Below are 24706 nucleotides of genomic sequence, written 5' to 3' on the forward strand. Positions count from 1 at the left end.
ACTTCTTTTTAAGTCTCATATGCTTAAAACATATTACATCTTTTCAGTCCCTAGACAATGAATACACCCAGGGCAGGTCAGGGCCCAGCTCAGGCATCATCAGAAAAGCTTCCCCTCGCAGCAGCTGGAACAAGTACAGACACCCACAGTAAGACCTCAGAACAAGTACAGACACCCACAGTAAGACCTCAGAACAAGTACAGACACCCACAGTAAGACCTCAGAACACTCCACCATAAAGGGGATGTCCCTATCAAATCCCTCCCCTCGGGCCCACGGAACCTTATAGAAGAAAGAGGAGGAGGAGGAAAAGGAGGAGGAGGAGGAAGAAGAAGAAGAGGAGGAAGAGGAGGAGAAGAAGAAGGAGGAAGAGGAGGAGGAGAAAAAGAAGGAGGAGGAGGAGGACGAGGAAGAGGAGGAGAAATAATACTACTAGAAGAGAAGACAGAGGGGATGGAGGATCAATAGGAACTATACACCTATGATCTCACAGAGACTGTGGCGGCATGGACAGGGCCTGCACGGGTCTGTACCAGATGGGCTCCTAGAGCTGAAGATACATGCCCCCATTCTAACCCAGAAGCTATCTCCAGTGGATAACCTCTCACAAATGGAAATTTCATTTTCTCCACTAGGACGCCATAGGGAAATGAACTACTCCTAAGGGTAGACCAGATATAGCACAGTGGATGGTCAACAGGAAGTGGTTTCAACAGCATCTTTGGAGGGTCTTTGTTTCAAAATGAGTCACGGCTTTTAAAAGTTGTATCTCGTTTGTTATTTTTATTGCATTTGTTCATATGTCTCTTTCTTTTTACCCTATAGTTCCTCTGCATATATATGATAGCTTCTGGTTTAGTGTTTTTACAAGATTCCTGTGTATAGGGAAAGCGTGGGTCTCTGTTTGCCCATCTGTGTCTCGGGCTCTTTTCCTTCTGTTTGTGCTGTCCTGTTCCTGTACGTCAGCTTTTGTTCTATCAAATTACATGATATTATTACTCCTTAGCAACCTGATTGTTTTGTAATAAGAGATGGAAGGGGGCAGATAGATGTGAATGAGGAGAGGTGGGGAGGAACTGGGAGGAGAAGGAGGGGGAGCCTCAATCAGCATGTTAAATGAGAAAAGCTCTATTCACAATAAAAAGGGGAAGGAAATGACAAGGCTCGCAGTTACCTGACTGGCTGATGGCAGGCCCTATCCTTAAGACCCCTAAGTGGGCACTTAGGTTGCAACAACTGCCTGGTCCATTTTAATATGCTATAGAATTTTAGGACAGACTAGCAAGCCCTTTTCATTACACTGTGCACATGTAAGCTATATGCTTTTTAGTTTGTATTACTTTACATGGATATTCCTACGTTGAGACACCTCATTTAAGACATTGAGATGAATGAATGTTTCCATTTCAATGACAGAAAATTTTTAAACATACCTCAGAAACTTGGAAGCATGTTGTAAGTGTTTAAGCTACATAGATCTCCAGTCATTTCTTTATGAAACTTGCAAAGTACTTAAAACTGAACTAAGGAAGGTTTCTTTTACTTTGAAATAATCAGCTCACACTGTACATGCTCTTATGTCCTGGACAGAGCCTGAGTTCCCCCACACTGAGCAGCCTGACCTTAGGATCACTATCTGGCTTCAGGTCTTAGACTCTCAACTGATTCTGCTTTGCAGTTTTGCACTGGTTTTGTGGAAAGCACCTATCCTAGATGCTTAAATTCCCCACACAATACAAATCTACCCGGAGATGGTAGAAGATGATTGTCTGATGCAAACAGACTCTAGCACTTTATTCCCCATTTTTAATAAATTCTAGCTGAATGGAACTTACAATATCAACACATATCTTTCCTTTAACTTCTGTTTATATGAATCAAAAGTATTATTTTACTCTTGGGGATTTAAAATTCCTCGCATACTTAAAAACATAACTTGTCAGTGGCAATCAATAAGTTTGAAATCAGACATATTTGGACTGATATTATTGTATAAATATTAATGCCAAAGTTTGTAATTTAACTTTCATCTTTTAGAAATTAGTTGCTTATTTAAAGGAATATATTTAAATAATGGAAACTATACAGATGTTTTAAAAAGTCATTCTTCAGCTAATCCCCCTACCCAGCTTGTAATAACAAACTCAACTACACAAATACATCTACTAGAGAATGGGTTATAAATTTTAGGGAGCTAGCTGGAAAATAGTACAACTTAATTATATAAATTATGTTACAGGCTGGCTGAAAGTTGTTCACTCATGAATATTTAAAATGAAACAACTGATATGTCAGTTGTACACTGTATGTCACATTATGAACTAAAATAGCATATGTGTTTACTTAATAAACCCAAATGATTGCTAAATATTTCTTCAGTGTGTAACTTAAAGTGTGCATTTTTTTCTTAGTTAATCCCATTAACTCAATGTACCAGAATCCGACCTGCTGTACATTCACTTACACTGAATACATACTGCATTTTATAAGAGAATGAAAATGAACCTTTCTAACTTCTCTTCAGCACCTGAATTCAAAGGTTTTAAAGCTTACTGAAGGACTCAGTAGCTGCAGCCTCTTTAATTCCATGGGAGGCTAGCAGAAAAAAAATCCTGAAGCCTTTCTTAAACAGAGGTGAGAGGAAACGGTGAAATCACAAGGGTAAATTCTGCTTATGCAAATTCTTAGCATAATTTAATAGACATTCGGAGCAGATGGACCTTCTGCTCAAAACTCCTAATTCAAGAGATGTGAACAGGCAGCTTGTGGGACACAGGACCAGCAGAGCTGTGCAGAGGGAAGCACAAGCGACTGGGTGCACTGTACTCTCTTTCAGACAACAGGACTGGGCGCGCTGTACTCTTTCAGACAACAGGCCAGGATGCTGAGCTTGCCTTAGGAGGAACCCAAAGTGAGTTTATCGAATTTTGATGAAATAATGTGATCTTTAATATCTATGTGGAATATCCACGATACCAACAGGATTTGCTTTTCCCATGTTTTGTAAAAAGAAACTGTGAAGAAACTCTGAAAGCTATAAGGACTTCTGAAAGCATGAGTGGCATGAATCTAAACACCACCATTAAAGTGTCTGGGCTTTCTCAAAAAGAAGCTAGCGAGGCAGACCAACCATCCACAGCCCAAAAATAATGTGCCCTGCTCCTTCAACATGCCTGGCGTTCTGTGGGGACCAAGACTCAAACATAAATGAGACATGATTCCTGCAGCTGCTATTTAGTAAGTAGACAGACCCACTTATAACTCGTTTCAACAAAATTCAAACCGGTGTTCTACAATGAAAGAATTCATAAATGATAAACAAACAAATTAGACAGGAACATCAATTCTGGAAGAGTGACAGATGGACAGAGGTTGAAGAAGAACACACTGAAGGGCTGGCCAAGGAACCAGACTCTGGATCACAGCAGGTCTTCACTGGCTTGTGTCTAATCCAGAGGAGGAAGAAAAGGTTTTACAGGAGTGGATCTGAGTGATGCTGAGGCCTTCTAGGAGCTGACTCGTGACCATTATCATCCTAGTGCAGAGAACAAGGCAGTAAGGAAGTATAGGCAGCTCTTTGCCTAAGGCCTCCCAGCTCTTTGCCTGGGCCTCACACTGGGAATGCACACAAAGCCAGCTGCCAGGGCAATGCCAACCACAGAAGCCAGGCTCCCAGAATTCACAGTAGGAGGGACAATGGAACTGGGGACAAGGAGCTCTGAAAGGCTGCTCACTGTGGACCTTTAAGAGGTCTTACGAGCAGAGACCTAAGGAAGACCCAGAAAGTACAAGATGCTTAATAAACAAGTTTTGAGGAGAGAATACAAACTTCTAATTTTTTTTTTAAAGTGTAGTTTCACTGTAAGAGAAAAATTTTTGATGGATAGCCAGAGGGTAAATTATGGACACTGAGCCAATGGAAGATCAAGTATCTAACATAGGAAGGAAAGTGAATTAGTTCTATATAGTGTTTTTAACCAAGTTCTTCCCGTGCAAATATGAAAGTCTCGGACAGCTTTAAACTCTGCAGATGCTGCAAGGTAAGACCAGGTGCAGATTCCCACAACTGAAGAGCCATTCTCCAATGAACTGCCAGACACAAAATCACTTCCTAGGACTTTGCATCAGTAAGCTCTGTTTTAATTTAATTGCATGCATGGGTCTATAGTCAGAAAGCTTTCATTTCTTTCCTAATTTCATTGTATAACCGAGAGTGTTCCTGTACGCACAAGCAACACTAACTTCCTTGTGACTCAGCTCTACAGCCCTAAGCTTCAAATCATTTAACTGCTGAAAGCACAATTAGGATATATTAAAAAGAAACATTGCATTGAATGTAGCTTACTATATGAGAAAGCGAAACTCCATGTATCCCAATATAGGGATTCATCTAAGAAGAAGCTTTCAATCAGTCACCCAGGTCACTTTCTGCATGAAGCAGCTAACCCCTCTGCAGTCAGAACCGGCCACAGCAGTTAGACCATGTCAGTGGCATGCTCCCTATGACTGTGACCTATCACAGTGACTCTCTTTGCTGTCCATGTAACTCTGAGGAGTGCCGTTAGGATCATGAATTACGTGATTTTGTAAGCCAGAATTTCACATGCACAGCCTGTTCAAAATTAACCAGCAATGCTTATGACAATGTGGGGAGAACTGATAGGGTGATATCATGATAGGCATATACATTTTACCAAAGCTATGGCCAATGCCCTACATTACAGTCTCTGGTACTATAAGTATGGAGGGATCTGTAAAATTAATTCATGTTAATTACTTTTACTCCCTGCCATTATGGCAATGCAAATAGCAGCAAGGGAGACTAGAGACAGCACTGAGAACTGAGGCAGGAGTGACAGTCCTCGGTTGTTAAAAGTGGGAAGTGATTGATAACCACAGACTGAGAAGCAGATAAGTAAAAGAAGCCAGTAAAACTGTGAAAATTCAAAATTGCACAATAAAATCCTGATTTACTGGTCTTTTAAGCAGAGCTACGAAGTATAATTTCCCCCAGTGAATTTCAAATTAACTTCTACAATCTGGCACAGAAAAAATTCAAATGCAACTGAAATATTTTAGAATATATAATCAGAAGGGTAAGTCGTATTTCACATCTAAAGTCTGCTTACTGACTCCGTATTTAGTTTCTCCTTACAATTGGTAGATTAAAAGTACATTATCTATTTCAACTTCCTAACACCTACAGGGTGACCTAGCACTATTAAATGGTAACCAGAGCCCTATGGCTGTCCGGCAACTCACCAACAGGGGAATGAAACCTGGTGCAGGAAGCCTGACCAGCTACGAAAGGCTAGCAAAGTCATGATTTTTAGAGAACTGACAGCCACCACTTACAAAAGCAGCAAAATACACTCTAGATATCTGACCTTATGTCCATAGATAAACGTAGTTCTCACCCCTCATCCCTCTGCAACAGAACAAGACTTACAGAAAATCACAACCACTCAGCTCGATGCCCCATGGTAGGGGAACGCCAGGTTGGTGAGACAGAAGTGGGTGGGTGGGGGAGCACCCTCATAGAAGCAGGGGGTATTGGGATAGGGGGTTTGCGGAGGAAAAACCAAGAAAGGGGATAACATTTGAAATGTAAATAAATAAAATACCCAATTAAAAATGCAAAGTTGTGGAGCCATCTACAAAGCACTCCTACACCGAAGGCCCAGAGAACATTGCAGGAGAGGGGGAGAAAGATGGGAAGAGCCAGAGGATCTGGAGGTGACTGTGAGATGTGTCTCCTTGGGTTTTTGTTTTGTTTTGGGGGGGGGGTTCTTTGTTTTTTGGGGTTTTTTTGTTTTTGTTTTTGTTTTTGTTATTTTTAAGGTTTTGGGGATTTGGTTTTTTGGAGACAGGGCTTCTCTGTATAGCCTTGGCTATCCCGGAACTCACTCTGTAGACCAGGCTGGCCTCGAACTCAGAAATCCGCCTGCCTCTGCCTCCAAGAGTGCTGGGATTAGAGGCATGCACCACCACCGCCAGGCTGACATGTGTCTCCTAATACTGTCAGAAGCTGTAGTCATAATGTCTCACCAACATGACCCCCAAGCATGATCTGAATAAGGACAACAGCAGTGGACCCACCAAGGTGAATGGGGAAAAGCTCACGATGCCTCGACCCTACCCAAAGAACTACAGGCAACTCAGGCATGCTGAGACCCGGAGAGATAGTCTTCCCCACAGAACGGCACAGTAAATGCTTATCCAATTTCTAATGGTCAGCTCAGAAAATATGTATATAAGTATCATTATACAGACTGTGCAAGTTATAGTCAGGAATATCTGTTATACATGTTCATACATTTACTGATATTCATAGAAGAATTGATGAAAGAAGAGCCCATGGGTTGATTGAAAGGAGAGCAAGGAGGAGTGTGGGGAAGAGTTCAGTCAGAGGAGAGGGAAGGAAGAAATGATGTAATCATATTTTCATCTCAAACACTAAAAAAATAATTACTTGAAAAGAAAAGCAGTGACACCAAAAAGGAAAAGTTAGAAACACAAAGGCTGGTAGAATTGACTCGGGGGAGACACTGTGGTACTTATTGCTTCTTTAAAATCCCTTTGGAATGTACCAAGAGTCGATAGTATTTGGGTTGATTACATTGTCTATTAGAGGTAGCATGCCATAAAAAGATTTTAAATTCTGTGGTTCTTTCGGGAGTCTTCTCAAACACAGCAAGAACACTGGCAGTTGTTCAGTGCTGAGCCAGTCACAGCTATGTGTTGGTAACCTCCAAAGGCAGTTGGCTGGAGGGGAAATCTTCTCATTACTGTTACAAATCTTTGTGCTTTATTATGTTTTTTTTTTTTAAACAAAAGAATGTACAACAACCCTATGCAGGGGCAGGCACATTCAACCGACACAGCTGCAAAGGCTTCGTCCTCTGAGTAGCCCGCTCAGCTGTGCACGCCCTGCCCAGCCCCAGCTCTTTTGTAATGTGAACTTATTTGCTGTCAGTTCCTAGCATGGTCATAGTAAAAGGCTTATCCACTGGCTGACAGGAGCTAATCTCTCTGGGCCCTTTTATAATGCCTAACTCTTGCCTGTAGTGCTGAACACACAGGCCTTCTCTCTATTGCGCTGCTTACTTTAAAAAATGCATTTCTACCTGAGAAGGGGGTCGGGGTCTCATTTCTCATTCATTTTCCTCAGACTCAGCCCTACCCTAAACCTTAAAGTCTGTTCTCTCTCTCTCTCTCTCTCTCTCTCTCTCTCTCTCTCTCTCTCTCTCTCTCTCTCTCTCTCTCAAGTAAATGTTCTTACAGCTTCCTGGTTGATGAAAGCAAGTAAACTAAATTTTCTCCTTTGGTCTCAATTTTTTGGAGTTTGATAATTATAAAGGTTCTACAGGCTGTGTCTCACAGACCCTTCCTATAAAATGAGCCAAGCATCTGCGTCTGGTTAGGGCAAGTTCCCTTAACTGTATTATGGTAGCAAGCCATTGACATCAGTTTAAAGAGGCTCAAATCATGTCACTACTTGGTCAACTCCATGAGAAAATGTTTCCTTCTTTCTCCCCCAGTAATGCCAATTTTTATGAGCCAATGCTATTTAAGAAGAACAGAGTTCCAGGGTGCTTAAATAATTCACAAATTCATTAATTAAACATGATTGCTTCCTTTAACTAAATCTCATTAATTGTTTGGGAATTTAGTTGTTTGCAAAACTAATATTAGATTTAGGGAGAGAGATCCTGAGAGGCGGTGCTCAGCTCCCTTCCCGCCTGAGCCCATACCATCTCTGTGGACGAAAGGATATGCATCTGAGGGGGCCTCAATCTAGGTCAGTAGCCTATTCTCCCAAAGAGAGACCAGATCCTAAAATACCATAAATCTAGCATCAGTGAGGATCCGGGAGGCAGGGAAGAACAAAAATAACTTGCAGAATAGAACAAGAGGAAAGTTCAATAGACTGTGCCCAGATCAGCCTTTGGGTTATGAAGTCTTTAGACTGTGCTCAGATCAGCCTTTGGGTTATGAAGCCTTTAGACTGTGTTCAGATCAGCCTTTGGGTTATGAAGCCTTTATACTGTGCTCAGATCAGCCTTTGGGTTACGAAGTCTATACACTGGAAAATCTGAGTATTTAAAGAACAGGACCAAAGGGCAAAAGGGACACAAGGGACACAGGGGTTTTGATTTTAACTTAATTTTGCCCAGTTAAATGGCAACCAATGGATTGACTAGATAGTTGTGGTGGGAAAGTTAGAGGCCACCAAGGCTGACACCTTGAGTTCAATCTCCAGAACTTATGTGTGAGCGGAAAGAACTGACTCTCCAGGTTGTCCTCTGACCAACACAACTATGCCATTTCCCTTAGGAAGCATGTACACACTATACATACATGCATACACAACATTAATTAATTGACTAGGTTATTAATGTCAAGATTCCATAGGTTATAAGTTAAAATATAAGCTAAAACCAATTTTATTTAATAAATATTATTGCTCTGATTCTTTTTTTTAAAATATGTGTTGGTGTTTGCCTGTGTACATCTGTGTGCTATTTGAGTGCCTGGTGCCCACTGAGGCCAGAAGAGGGTGTCAGATCCCCTGGAATGGAGTTATAGATAGTAGTGATCTATCATGTGCTTTCAGGGAAACAAGCCCAGGTACTTGGCAAGAGTAGCCCATGCTATGCAACATTGAACCATGTCTTCAACCCCCTACTCTAGTGCACATTCCATAAAAGAGAATAATTTAAGAGAAAAATAAAGAGTTCCTGGAGGCCTCAGATGATTAAAAAATAAATAAATTCTAATGAATGGTGATAGGGAATTGAAGATAATACAGTATTGTGTCAATACCTAGATCTGTTAGCGTAACAGTACAGAAATAACCATGAAGCGACACATTTCATTGACAAGGAAAGTAGAACACATAATATAAAAAGAGGAAATTTGCACATTGTCAAATATTTCAAAGCCAGGATTGGAAACCATCTGACAACACTTCTGTGTACATTCTCTTAGTGCTGAATATCTCGTAGAGTCAGTCAAAATTCGAAACATCTACTATTTGAGTTAATCCTGCAAAATGTTTTTCCCACAATAGTGACACCATTTAGCTATGTGTTGTCCTGACATTACAGTGAGGCAACTGGACACAGAGACATTGTGCATTGTAAAGCAGGAGCCTCACACATTGGTACTTCGGGAAATAACATGGGAAAAGCCCAAGCAGGCAAACATGAACAGGGCCAGTGTTGACAAAACGGCTATATGAGGAGCACATTTTTAAGGTGCAGTTCTCCGAGAGGTGCATTATGGTAAGACATGAATGTACTGGGGGGAACCAAGAGCAGCTGATGAGATCTCAGGTGCACTCAACAGAAGCGAACTTATTCCAAAGATCCTGTGGATGCGGAAGCCTTAGCCTCTAGGCAAGAATTTAGTACTATCATTTTGCTATGCTAATAGAGTATATAGTATCCAGCTGCCTTCTAAATACTTATCCTATACTGACAGGTTAATGCAGTTCACAACCCTCATCAAGGATGCTTCTTCTTAATCAGCAGTTGGAGGTTCAAAAAATTACAAGCACAAATGATCAAAATCTAGAGAGTAGATTACTCTTAAGTGCTTGTCCACATATGGCACATTTCCTCCACCCATGGCTAGGAGATCATACAGGGTGAGGAGAAAGAAGATTGTAAGAACTGGGGGTGGGGGGGGGACACATGACAGGCAGTTATACTCATGAACTCAGGACAGCCGTGGTTACCTGCACAAGATCAAGTCAGCTAATATTCCAGCATGAAAGAGCAGGTGAGGGCTCACAAGGATCTGCTCCTAGTTAAAAACCTACAGTTGATAACTTCCAGGAAGTAGAGGAAGTCAGTTTCCTCCAGTGTAAGGTCCTGGTAGGTATTTGTGGACAGAGCCACATCTACTTGGATGAGGACAACGTTAACCAGGCTGGGCAGGAGAGCCTTGAAGAGGAGGGACCTGGGCACAAAGAATTAAAAAAGCAAACTTGTGCTGCCTGAGTTCAAAGAAAAGAAGACAGCAACAAAAAAAGACATGGGAGACGCATATCAGTTCATAAAGATGTGAGCGACATGGTCGAACCAGAAATGAGGAAACATGATAGAAAACCTCCTGCCGAGCAGGAAATCTCATTCCCTATCGTCAAGGGGTGTCATCAAAGTTTAGGGAACAATGGGTGCACACATCCAGGAGTATCTACACACAACCCTGTGCATGGACAGAGTCCTTCAAGGGCTTCACATAGGATCAGCATTTGAGAGGAGCATGGCAAGAAGAAAGTATTAGTGTAGAGTACATCTGGGAAGGAATGCTCCAAATACAAAGACCAGAAGTCCCAGGGTTGTAATAATGTGCATCCTAATGAGTATCCAACAGAGAGTGCTACTCAGGGTGGGAAGCATTTACCATACCTAAATATGAAGAACATTTAAAACTTTCTATTCCCCAGACACATGCTACACCAATTAAAAGCAAACTCTGAGGGTGGGACATGGGATTTTTATTTTCAAGCTGTTGAAGTACAGCTAGGCTGAAAAAGGATTCTTTATTATCTAGAGGAAACATGATTTAGAAGAGAAAAAAATTAAGATTAGACCAGTAATTGGCCACATAGATACTCAGTGGGACGGTTATACCCTACATTATCTGATAGGTGTTTTGTCTATTGCTTAAAGACCATTAAACTGGGAAATGCAAGGCAATTATAAATGGATCACCAACATCTTAATTGTAAACACAAATATGTCTACAATATTTTAGTACAGAATATTTCCTTTTTGTGTGTTTTTAATTTATTTTTCTTTTTTTACAGAATAGTACCTGTCGTGTTATTTCAGTATATGGATTCAGTATACTGAAATATATCAGGGTAATGAGTATAGTTACTTCATTATTCACAAAATGTACAACAGGCTGTTGTGATTGGTAATCACCACAGTGTGCGGTGGGACAACTCTTCTCTTGCTGTGTTTTGAGAATTGTTTCTCAAATTCCCTGCACGTCCCTATTTTCTTCCACTAAATAACATAGCCTCCTCTGGGCTGAAATAAGCTCTTTAGCTTCCACACAGGAGACAAAGCATGTGGGATTTGCCTTTGTCTAGAAACATTACCTAACATTCTATCTTCCAGATCTCCCCATTTTGTCAAAATGACAGCATTCCATTGCATTTTGTGGCAATCAAATATCCCACGTGTATATATACTACATTTTCTTCATCTACCCAGTTGACAATGAACACCTGTGATTCAGTATTTTAATCACTGTTCAACATTAGGCCATAGCCACACCGTCAAGTTCTGGAGAGCACCCAAGGGCAATGCCAATAGCCTGACGCATTGGAGGGGTCTATGGACTCCACTGGGCAACAACTCCAACAGACATGACCACTTCTGGGACCAGGATTCTTATTTGTCAGTCTATAGTAGGGGCATTGTTGTCTTGTTATAGGGTAGTTGCATTTAAGATCTTTTTATATATGCATATGGCTGTACTTTAGGAAGCTTCTGTGGTTTAAATTTTTATATAACATTTTCAGGATATTTTTAGTGTTAGATTCCTCCTCACATTTCCTCCTCTGCCCTGCCTTCCCATTATCTACCCACGAATCACTACTTGGTCCAGGATTACCATTTTCCCCCTTTATAACACTATGATCTTTCTTCCTTCCCCTGGAACTCCCACATCCCCCTGGTTACCGGGTAATTTCCTGAACTCAATGGATGTTTACATTGAGACACAAGTATTTAAATATTCAACATTAACCTCCATGATATTCAGGAAACATTGTACCTCTGGGTCACCTAACTCAGACCGATTACTTATAGCGCCACCCGATTACTTCCAAATTTCATAACTTCATCTGTAACGGCTGAAAAACGTATAAATGGACCACGTTTCATTCTCCATTAATCGGTGAATGGACATCTAGGCGTCTTTACATCCCCTGGCTGCTGTGAGTACAGCAGCAATGGACATGATGAGCAAGCTTCTCCACAGTAGGACAGAGTTCCTTGAGTGTATGTCCAAGAGTAGTGTAGGTAGCTCACATGATAGATCTATTTTTAGCTTTATGAGGAACCTCCACACTGATTTCCACAGTGGTTGCACCAGTTTGCACATCCACCAATAATGAATCTACACTTCCATACTAAGATATGTTATTTGTGAGCATGCATAAGTGTAAGCATGCATGTGTGAATATACACGTACATGCACACATGCACACATGCATACAAGTGCATTATGTTTGGTTGACCTTAGACATTCTGACAGGCATAAAATGAAATCTTAAAGTAGTTTTAATTTATACTTCCTTGACAGCCAAGGATGTCAAATATCTTGGGAATATACCCAAAAGATACCCCATCATGCCCAATAGGGGCACATGTTCCATTATGTTCATAGAAGGCTTGTTTGTGATAGCCAGAAGCTGGAAACAACCCAGATGTCCCACAACAGGAGCATGGATACAGAAAACGTGGTTCATTTACACAATGAAATACTACTCAGCTATTTAGAACAAGGATATCCTGAGTTTTGCAAGCAAATGGATAGAACTAGAAACATCCTGAATGAAGTAACTCAGACCCAAAAGGACTTAGTGAGTTTGTACTCACTAAGTGGATATTAGCCACAGAACTCAAAAAGGTCAACAAGCCAAAGGACCCAAGTGAGGATACCTCAGTCCCACTTGGGAGGGTGAAGAAAGCAACCACAACAGGGAAGGGAGGGGCGATCTGAAAAGGAAAGGGGACAGGCAGGTAGAGAGAGGAACATGATCTGGTATTGTGTGGAGGAAAGGACTGAAGCCCTGAGGGCCAGCAGAAAGAATGGAAACAGGCAACCTCGGGAGGTAGGAGGCTGGGCGACCCTCCAGAATGTACCAGAGAACTGGGATGTGAAAGACTCTCAGGACTCAAAGGGAAGAATCCTAGATGAAATATCCTACGGTGGGGAGAGGGAACTTGTAGAGCCCACCTCCAACAGAAAGACAGGGCACCAAGTGAGGGATGGGGTTGCCATTGTTCCTGTCTGAAAGAACTGCAGGGATGGAAATGGAGAGGAGCCTGAGGAAAAGAAGGACCAGTGACAGGCCCATGGGGGATCCAGCTCAAGGGGAGGCCCCAAGGCCTGACACAATTATTAAGGCTATGGAGTGCTCACAAAAAGGGACCTATCATGACTGCTCTCTGAAAGACCCAACAAGCAGCTGAAAAAGTCAGATGTAGATATTACACCAAACCAATGGACAGACGCTTCTGACCCCTGTAGTTGAATTAGGAAAAAGCTAGAAGAAGCTGAGGAGGAGGGTGACCCTGTAGGAGGACCTGCAGTCTCAATTAACCTGGACCCATGAGATCTCTCAGAAACTGGATCACCAACCAGGCAGCATGCACCAGCTGATATGAGGCCCCCAACACATATACAGCAGAGGACTGCTGGGTCTGGGTTCAGTCAGAGAAGATGCACCTAACCCTCAAGAGACTGGAGGCTCCAGGGAGTTTAAAAGTCTGGTGGGAGTGGGGCATCCTCATGGAGACGGGGGACTGGGAAGAGGTATGAGATGTGGAACAGTCAGAGGGTGGACCAGGAGGGGAATAAAAGAAAGAAATAATGATGATAATAATAATAATAATAATAATATAATAACTTGCAAGTATAACATGAATAAGCTTTGAATATCTATGCCAGAGATGTGGTTATAGTTCACAATAGTGTTTACTGCTTAAAATTTGTTAGAATTAGATTATGAAAATGCCAAGGCCCTGTTCACTGCATTTAAGAAATTTATTATCATTTCTTTGAAATACTAAATATTATTCATGTGAAGAACCAAACATAAGTAACTCAGAATATTTTGCTTTTTATTTCTATTTTATTTTCAGTCATTTCTAGGTGTACATTGTGTCTACAGGGTGACTTCATAAAGGGTCACATGCTGGGCAGTGCTTAGCTTCCGTAGGACCATAATTAAACTATAATTTGCTTGCTGAATGGGATTGGAAACAGGCAGGCGGCTTTGGTTCACACAACCCAAATTCTTTAAAGGCGGACAGTATGAAAGTTCTAAAAATGTCTACCCATTTGCCAGAAGAACACAGTCAAAGCTAAGGTCATGCTTAAAAAGCCAAATGCCAGAGAGGGGTCAAAGGTGAGCAGGGCGAGAGGAAGAGACCAAACCAGGAAGATTAAGATTGCTCCACCTTCACAGAAACCGCTTTATGGAAAGTGCGCACAGCGTCTTCAATAATTCAGGGACTATAAAAGGCAGAATGGTCCCTGGAGACGGAGATCCTAGCATTAAGTTACTATCGCTCATCCACATTGCCCTTGCGTGATTAAATCAGTCCCTTCAACAAAGAGATGAGCCCAGAAGGATTGCCTCATCACTTCCTGACCACGGACAAGGATTTGAATCAAAGACTGGCAGGTAATGACCCTCTTGGAGCTGCCTGTCCCTTCAGCTCAGTCTCTCAACAGGTTTGGCTGAAGGCAAGCTGCAAGAGAAATTTCCCTGGGGAATTCTGTATTGCAGGAACTGCCGCGCAGGTGGGAAGATAAATAATGCATTGTCAGCACCTTCGAGAGTTATTCATTAGACACACTCCTTAGAGTTCTCCGGAGTTGTTTCCACCTCCCAGCAACGGCTCTCTGTTCCAGAAGCTATGCTTACACACAAGAGAGAGCACCTTTGTTGCCACGATCCTGTCATTTTCCCCCCTGATTCTTGTTTATAATATTTTTGCCATCTTTATTACCTTTGACCTCTCTCAGCCTGGTCATAGGTAGCAGAAACCAGAAATCGGGCACAGAGTTGAGGGGGTGTTACTCAACATAAGTCAGTGAAGAGTCTGTCTCTTGTAAAAGAAACTATAGTATCACCTCCTCAGAAATGTGAGTAAGGGAGAACTTCTGTGATCTGGGGCAGTACTGCCAAGGTAATGGCACTGTACTTAAATAATGCAAATGATGATCCGAAGCCTCCATCAGAGCCGGAAGTGGAAAGTGACTATGGCAACGCTGAAGCCATGGGAGAAGATGCTGACATCCCCAGAGAGTCACGCAGAAGGGCCAAGGCCCAGAGAGCGAAGGAGCCATTGCATAAGAATCTCGGCTGAGAGGCACTATAAAACCTGTGCACATGCGATGCAAAATCCTATGGGAAGTATTTTCAAGCAAAATGATTATCCCTGGAAAGACGAAAGGAAGTTATGCAAACCATGAACACCAGCAGCCAGAAGGAGGTCAAAGTGGGACATCACCGTGCCTACCCAAGCACTCTGCAAAGGGCAGTCCAAGGAAAGCCCACTCCACATAGAGGCCCGTGTCACTTTTCATAAAAAGAGGACACCCCTCGGGCAAGCCTTCCTTATATACCAGTCTCAAAACTAAAAGATGGTTAATACACGGGCATTGCTAAATATCATGAAGGAAGAAACTTATATTTATGTACAGCCTCCGCAGCAGAGTATATTCAGGGAAGCCCACAATTATCTAGCAGAACTGATAGGTAGGAAGGATATTTTTAAAAAAATACATGTTAGGAGGAAAAAATGGAAGATTTTCATGGGAAAGGAGCTATTTTAGCAAGTCCTGATACATCAAGACTGGAGGCTCACCAGTAGGAAATAAGATATGTCATAGTAGTCATGAACACGCATGCTTTCACTAATTGTGCTGTTTAATGCAGGGCAAATGGAGCAGAGAAGAGAATCAGGTGATTCTATGAAACAGAATGGGTTGCCAAGCTTAACCCCTAATAAAAGGCAGTAGAACTAGTAGTAGTAGTAGTAGTACTAGTAATAGTACTAGTAATAGTAGTAGTAGCACACTAAACTACTAACAGATGACAGAATCATCAGAAACTTTCACTACTAGAAAAGTAACAAAATTAGGAAGACCACTGCTCCCCAATTAAAAAAATTATACACTCATTTCTCAGATCTCTCCTTCCTAGGTAACGTAATAACTAAGGACAGCAGGGTTGACCGAAGGAATCGCCAAACCTTCTTCAACTGTCCACATAACCAGGCTGGAGCATACCACATGATCTAGAAGAGGCTTGAGAGGAAGCATGGAAGTGTTTTAAATGTAACAATACAGAGAACAGATTAGAAACACAGATGTCATATCACGAATTGAAACCATATATTTCTAAAAGGCATCCAGTATCACAGGATAAGTATAGACATCACAATGGGAGCCAATATTTGGACGACTGTTTGGGTTCTCCCTGAGATTCTACTGACGGAGGTGAAAAATGAGGGTCAGTATTTGCCAACAGCCTTCCAGTCAGAAAGCCAGACAGCAGAACAAAGCTCCCAAATGAGGCTCGAAGAGAAGATTAAATTACAACCGAATTTCATAAAGAATTCATTGAATGCTTAAGCAGGCTTCTGGGTGGGTCAGACAGGGCCAGTCAGAAAATTGGGGTCATAAAGGGATAGGATCGGGGTAATAGAAGCTAAAATATAATTACAGAGTCAGTGAGTGAGAGAGACAGAAGAAATGGCTAACATTAAGAGACATTGTTTGGGGGTTTGGACAAATCATTTCTCTGTTAAAGGCATCTGTAGACCAATTTAGATTTCTTCCACTCAATTATATTTTATTCTTCATATTTTAGATTTCAATCTTAGTGGCCCCAAGGGAGAGGCTCAGGTGTCGGGATGCCTCTGAGCCTCCGGCATAAATACACTTTGTCCATACTTTATTGGAAGTAGAAGGCATACTTCATCTCCTTCCTTAAACTAGTCACTACCACCAGCTCTTTATCTTAACAAATTGCAGACATATTTCATTTCAATTTCATTTTTGAGAGCCATATCCACAAAACCCAAAAGCAGAACTGATAATAAGATTAAATATCTACATGTGTAGAGGGCCAAAGGTTCATTTCATTTCAATTGCAAAACCACATGTACTATAAAAAGCACCATTACCCTATTGTTTAAGAAAATCTTTCTTAATTTTTTGAAATCTGAAATAAAAAGCTAACCAAAACTTAAGGTACTCTTGGTTTTCATAGTTACAAAAACATTTTTCTGAGCTTAGATAATCTATCTACTGATAAAGACAGTGAGGTTACTATTTCTTTTTATAAATTTAATAAGATCTTGTAAAGGATGGTGTCCAGTGTTGGGGAAGAAGTATGCTTGCCTGGCTGGCACAACTAGATACAATTTGTGTTCTGCAATAATAAGTCTTTGGCCCAGTTAGTACCTTTTCAAATGATCTATAAGGAAACCTACCTCCAAATGCTTGTGATGCTATCTTGCTTGCCAACTCGGTAAGATTTGGGATCGATGGAAGGCCAGGTTGCTGGCCACCACATCTGTGAGGGATCATTTTGACCAGGTTATTTGAAGTGGAAAGATGCAGCCTACATGCAGGTGACATCAAGGAAGCTGTTTGTTTGCTTGCCTTCAGTGTTGTCAGCAGTTCCTCCACCATATTGCTACTTCTGCTACATTCTTTAACACCTATGAGGAACCAGCTTTGGGCTTCTAAGAGATGGGACTGAAGACCAGCAGCTCCCCAAGAATCCCCCAGACCTTCAGTACCAGACCGGGACTATAGAGACACCCATCTGGCATCATACACTGAGAGAAACTGAGAAACCAGGTTCTGAGCCTCTCTGGTATGAGACAATCTTCGTTGGACTGCGCAGACTGTATCGTGAAAGCTACTCTAATAAATCTCCTTTTAACACTTTCCATTCTGTAAGGTCTGTTCCTCTAGACAACTGCATTTCCCTTTGTTTCTTTTTTTGTTTTTTTATGGCCTCCAAACAAACTGGTTTTGATTCCATTAGTTTTAACCTAGATGAGTGCACAAATATTCCATGGATAAAACTATCTGTGTAGCTATCATAGTCGAATAGGTTACATCCTTGTATGACGAAGATTCCCGGAGTCACTACTCTTACTAGTAGGATTACATGTATGATGGATATGGGCTAACAGCTCTCATTTTTGGGCAAGTCAAATGACTACATGCGAGAGGAGAACCTGTGAGTAGCTATTTAAAATAATGACTGAGCTGCACAAAAAAGGCTACAACAAACTCAGTAGCTTTCCTTTACACAAATCACAACCTATGGAGACACACAGTAATAAATAAATAAACGGATAGACAAACAATCCTGTTCTCTTCCTCAACAATGACGAAATAGTTTATAATTGTGCACAAAATAATAAAATCTCTGATCATTATTTTAGGGTTTAATACTAGCAACACTATAACTAGCAATTTAAAATGAGCCAACGGTCTCTTTTCTTCCTTTATAAACCAGCTAGGTGAACCCCTGGAGACTTTTGTTTTCAATGACAGCTTTTCTGATTTTAACTTTCTTTACATCCTAATCCACACCCAACCAGTGTCTTCCTCACTGCCCAGCCCACCCATCCTCTGCAAGTCCAGTTATGTTTCTCCCATAGCTTAATCCTCTTGGCATTGTGACTGTCATTGAATCCATATTTCACACAAGAGGACGTTCAGGTCCTGTGAAGACCCATTAAGTACACTACACAGCATACATTTGGAATATCTGGGGACCCATCTCAACTGTTTACCAGCCCAGGGTGAATGAGGATTTCAACTCTCCTCATCTTCTTCTCTATCCAATTTAAACCTCTGGAAGTCTCTAAGTTTGACTGCCATTTTTTCCAAATATAAACAAAACTCAAGATAGGTCAATTTGCATTACCTTCAACACATCCAAATTTTAGCAGAAAAATGTATAATCAGACTGATCAATAATACAGCATCTAACTAGCAATTTTACAGGATCATTTGAGATTCTAACTGTATTTGCTAAGTTGCTTTCAGTTCTCTGCTCACCTCTGACTGTGCCTTCTCTCTGCTGGAATTCTTCAGACTTCACAGAAAACACAAGCTGGTAGATGCATTTAAACACTTGAGCATCCATCTATACATTTAGCCCCACCAGTGCCACCCATTGTTCTCTTCATGCTATTGAACAGGAGATGCCTCTCCTGGCAAAGGTCAAACTCTCAATGGTGGTAGGAACCCCATTCTCTGAGCTCAGCTAACACCATCAGCCAACCCCCACACCTCACTCTCAGCCTCCCCCTCACACCTCAATATTACTAGATGTGTGAGAATATTTAAATATTATCAATTTCTATTCTCTCCATCAGAAATCTCCACTTCCAGTGAAGAGAGAATACTAGCACCTATCTCTGTGAAATAGGATAAGAAAAAAATACATTTTATCCCAAAGAATGAAACAAATGAGAAGCTCGGGAATCTACACGAGAAGTGAAAAATTGAGAGAAAAAAAGCAGAAACAAAAATACTGAAGTGAGATGAAATCTACATCCACACCGCTCCCCGGAACATACTCCATCTGTGCACACAGCCAGTGGTGCCTATGTAGCTCCCTGCAGAAGGAGGAGACACAGAAGTGGCTTCCAAAAGGTCAGTCAGATGAAAGCCAGGCTATGTTACCTTCAGGACATACCCGAAGTCCTCACGGTCTCATCGGTGTGTTTTAGTGAAATGGTGATTCTTACAAAAGAAATGCCATTCTTCCATCCTGTGTGATTCTAGGTCAGTGGTGGATACCACTGGAGAGAGATTTTATTATTAAAATCTAATCATTCTAGGGGTCTCACATCAGAGAACATCCCCATGTCCAAGAGCCCCAGTTTGGCTTATCAGACCCCTGGGTGGGGAAATTACCCACCCAGGCAAGTGTGGCAAGAGGTGGGGAGGTGTCCAGCCTCCAACAGACTGAATAGTGCAGGCAGTAATAGGTTATCTCAGGCTGAGAAGAATATAAAGAAAAAGCCCTGCCCATATTTCATTATCTAAGAATGACCGTGGGGTTTGAAAGCTCTGACCCTGAGGTCGGTGGCTACATCAAATTCTGGAAGCAACACTTTGTCATTTACTGCTACTGAGCCTGAGAACCCAAAATTTCCAAGTGAGTCTGTAGTACTCACTTAAGTAGGGTGAGTAAACTCCAGAAGCCTTCAGAGAAGGAAGGAAAGGTCCCACGCCTGTTCAGATCACAGTGTTTGTTTGTCCACACTGGCTAAAACAGCCAAGAGGTGAGGCCTGCCCAGACTACAGAGCACGAGAGACTCTGCCCACCACCCGAGTTCAAAGCTCTGTAGCTTCAGAGACTCCAGATACACAAAGAAGGAAGCCATCCCCTGCCACGATAGAACTGGGGACTCAGACAGCTGTAGAGGACAGACTGAGAAATGGCATACACCTAAGGAACCACAGCTCAGCCCTTCACTCCATCCAAATAACTAGCTAATGAAAACTGGGAAAGACACAGCTAACACCTCCTGCACTTCTTTCTTCTCAATGGCATTTTTCTTCCAAATTTAGCAGGATTTTCACAGAATTGTATTTTTTTAATTTTATGTTTGTAATTGTTACTCCTCCTAGTATATACTCCTAATTTTTGTTAACGTGTTTTTCACATTTTTTCCTTCCCTTCTATCCTCCTCACCCCATAGTCCTCTATCTCCACTTTTTCCCCCTCCTCTCTTTAATTTGGCTAGATTTTTACTTTAGCTTATTTGTTTTCTGAACATTATACTCGGCTTTTTAAAACCATTTAAAAAATATTTGAGATTATACCATTTGCCCCTTCCCTTTCCTCCCTTTAAACTGTCCCATATACTCTTTCTTTCTCTCTCAAATCCATTACCTTTTTACATTAATTATCATGTGTGTGTGTGTGTGTGTGTGTGTGTGTGTGCATGTGTGTGCATGTATGGGTGTGTCCTTAAATACATAAATACATCCTGCTCAGTTTATGTAATATTACTTACATGTATGATTTAGGGCTGAACATCTGGTATTGGATAACAAACTGGTAGTACTCTTTCCTGAGGAAGACTACCCTGCCCTCAGGATTCATTCCTGTAGTAGTTTGGAAAGGAATGGCTACCATGTATTAAAATACATAATCCCCAGTTGGTGGAACTGTTTGGGAAGGATTAGAAGGTATGGCCTTACTGTGTCACTGGGCATTTGTTACTGAGAGTTCGTTGTTGTCTCAAAATGTAGGCTCTCAGCCACTTCTCCAGTACAGTCCTTGCCTTCTCCTGCCATGTTCCTTGCCTTGCTGATTATGGACTCACTCTCTGAAACTATAAGCAATCTCCCAATAAAATGTTTTCTTTCATAAACATTTTGATCACCGTGTTTTGAAACAGCAGTTAAAAAGTACCTAAGACTCCTCATCCAGAAAAGTTCTCTCTGCAACAGATGAAGACCCTGAACGGATGAACACAACTGTTCAGTGGGGGTCTGGAGCCCAGCCCCAGATGCTACATCTACAGCTCTTGCACCCAAGGCTCAGGGCTCATGGTAGAAGAAGGAGCAGAAAAGTTTTGAGAGCCAGAGGAGCAAGAAGTTTGCTGTGAGATTGTTCCTCCTAGAAGTATCAGAGGAGCTACACCCATGAAATCCCAAATATACGGCTGCCTAAGGAAGACCAGAACAGGGATGCCATCAATGCTACTGTGGAGGAGGAAAAGCTGAGGAAGCCTCAAACCTAAAAAGAAATATAGCAAACTAAGGAATATGTTTTAACTTGTTTATTCTCTCAATTGCATTTATTCAATTTGGTCTCCAAACTTTTTCACTGTTTGGATTTTTTTCTGTTTTTCTAATCTCTTTTGTTTCTATCATGCGCTGGATAGTTTTATGTCCACTTGATACAGACTAGAGTCATCTGATGAAGGGAACTGCAATTGAGAAAATGCTTTCATAATGTTATGCTATGGACAAGTATACAGGGTATTTTCTCAACTAGTGATCACTGGGGGAGGGCCCAACCCATTGTAGGTGGTACCATCCCTGGGCTGGTGGTCCTGGGTTCTATAAGAAAGCAGGCTGACCTATTTATAATAGCCAGAAGCTGGAAAGAACCCAGGTGTCCCTCAACAGAGGAATGGATACAAAAAATGTGGTATATACACACAATGGAGTACTATTCAGCCATTAGAAACAATGAATTCATGAAATTCTTAGACAAATGGATGGAGCTGGAGAACACCATACTAAGTGAGGTAGCCCAGTCTCAAAAAATCAGTCATGGTATGCACTCACTGATAGGCGGATATTAGCCTAGAAACTTGGATTACCCAAGACACAATCCACATATCAAATGATGTCCAAGAAGAACGGAGGAGTGGCCCTTGGTTCTGGAAAGGCTCAGTGCAGCAGTATAGGGCAATACCAGAACAGGGAAGTGGGAAGAGGGGAGGGGGGAAGAGGGGAAGGGAAGAGGGCTTATGGGACTTTTGGGGAGTGGGGAGCCAGGAAAGGGGAAATCATCTGCAATGTAAATAAAAATATATCAAATAAAAAAATAAAGAAAGCAGGCTGAACAAGCCATGGGGAGCAAGCCATTAAGCAGCACCCCTCCATGGCCTCTGCATCAGCTCCTGCCTCCAGGTTCCTGCCCCATCTGAGTTTCTATCCTGACTTCCTTTAATGATGAAAGCAATGTAACAGTATAAGCTGAATAAATCCTCCCCCCCCCCCAATTCTCTTTTGGTCAAGGGGTTTCATCTCAGCAACAGTCACCCTGACTAAGACACATCTCTCTCACAATCTTCTCCATGTTCTTTCTCCTTTCATTTATTACCCTTGATTCTCAGCCTTTCTGTCTCCTACTTTTCTCTGCTCACTGCTTCCACACTTATTCTAAATAGCATTTGACTTCATAGAACATCCCACAGCACTCCATGGCTTTAGTTTTCATATTCACTCGTGGCTGTGATTGATTTTAAGTGTATACGTACATCTCCTATGCTGTATGTTGCTGCTGCCACAACAGCTGGCTTTTCCCCTCTTGAGTGTTACTGCCAATTCAGCATTCGAACAGAGGCTTCTCAGTAAAATGCCCCTGTCAGTTCCAGAAGGGATATTCAAACCAATAGATGTACAAATTGCAACATGGAGACAGAAAAACCAAATATCTGTGGCTGTCCCAGAAGATCCCAGTTCCCCAACTAATGAGCTCAAAGATACTGAAACAGGAAAAAGAAAATCTAGGTAGACTGTTCCAAAGGATCCCAGTTCCCCAGCTAATGAGCTCAAAGCTACGGAAACAGGGAAAATGTCAAAGGATCCCGATTCAGCAGCTAATGAGCTCAAAGACAATGAAACTGGAAAAGTGTCAAAAGATCCTAATTCCCCAGCTAATTAACTCAAAGATATGCAAACAGGGGAAATGTCAGGTGAAGATCTGAAAAGCTTGCTTGTAAAAATGATGAACAAACTGAAAAGCAGAGACAAACAGAAGAGTTCAAGGAAGACACAAGAGAGGAAAGAGGACAGCATATAGGAAACAGAAATTAGAAATATGGATTAAATGTCAATAACACAGAAGATTAATTCAGCAAGGAAATTGAGGCTCTGGAAAATAATGGAAATGTTGGTAGCTAAAATTTCAGCATAAACAACAAGAATAAAACAACAGAAAGCATCCCCCAAAATATATGACCAGGAAGAAGAGAGTGATGCAAAGACACAGGAAAAGTTTCATCTGAACACCAGTAAGAGAACGGTGGCATAGGAGTAGAAAGCCAAGCTTATAAGCCAGGGGATAGGAGGGGAGATGAGCACCAGGGACAGAGAGTGTTTTGGAGGAAATACACTGAGCAGAGAGGTCCCCAAATCTACAAAATGAGTAGATGTTCAAACACAGGGGGGCACTGAGAACTCCAAATAGACTTGGCCAGAGAGAGGACCCTCTCCAACGCTAAAATCTGGAAGGAAAACTTCAGATATGCTATGGAGGCAGACAAATCAGAACAACATGAGATCTCTCAGCACCATCAAAGCCAGGAAAGCGTGGAATGATACAGTTAGACCTTGAAAGAGAGTAGCTGTCATCCAAAAATGTCACTGTCAGCAAAGCGTGCTGTTAGAGTTAAGAAATGGAATTTCCAGATGAACAGAGAGCACTCCATGATATATTTAAAGGAATACTATGCACTGTAAACAAAGAAATAGTCTCAGTATTAAGAGCACAGTAAAGGATAAACCTGAGGGTGGGACAGTTGTAAACACATAGAATTTTGGAATTCAAGAATACAAAGTCCTCCCTAAGGAGTCTTCCTGATCACTAATTTTATTAAATTGCATCTTCTCTCCCAGCCCCCAAAATTAAACCATGATTATCCAACCAGCTGAACATGCCTACCTGCTAACTAGAGATACATAAGCGAATTACATTGAACAAACCAGACATACCAAAAAACAAACAAACCAAAAATGGATAAACAAATAAATACACGAATAAATAAAAACCTTCTAAAGTAAATGTGGTCTGATGTTCCATCCTGTTGAACCTTTGTTAAGATTAACCATTGGTTGGTTGATAACCACAGAAGTCAAAAGATTCACAGGGCTCACAGACTTCAGCTTCATGCATCCAAGAACAAAGTCCATGATTTACCAACAGAAAACGCACCATTTCTGGATTAAAACTTGGATTTTTTTTTTCATGCCTAGTAATAAAAGCTTGTGATTATAGCCACACCAAGGGAGAGGCAGGAGGATCAAAAATTTACTCCTGCCTGAGCCACAGAGTTAGTTCAAGGCCAGTCTAGGCAATTTAGTAAGACATTGTCTCGAAATTAGCAAGGAGTTGCTTAGTATGCATCTCCTTGGTAGAGCATGGCCTCACATTTAT

At 41.5% G+C, this 24706-nt stretch overlaps 1 protein-coding gene across 1 annotated transcript in view; it reads right to left on the reverse strand.

Annotated features, from left to right (window-relative positions):
* The window catches only part of Nell2 (neural EGFL like 2), a 301332-nt gene that overhangs the window by 171881 nt on the left and 104745 nt on the right, over positions 1 to 24706 (reverse strand). The window lies entirely within an intron of this gene.

This window comes from Apodemus sylvaticus, chromosome 17, assembly GCF_947179515.1.
Source record: "Apodemus sylvaticus chromosome 17, mApoSyl1.1, whole genome shotgun sequence".
Lineage (NCBI taxonomy): Eukaryota > Metazoa > Chordata > Mammalia > Rodentia > Muridae > Apodemus > Apodemus sylvaticus.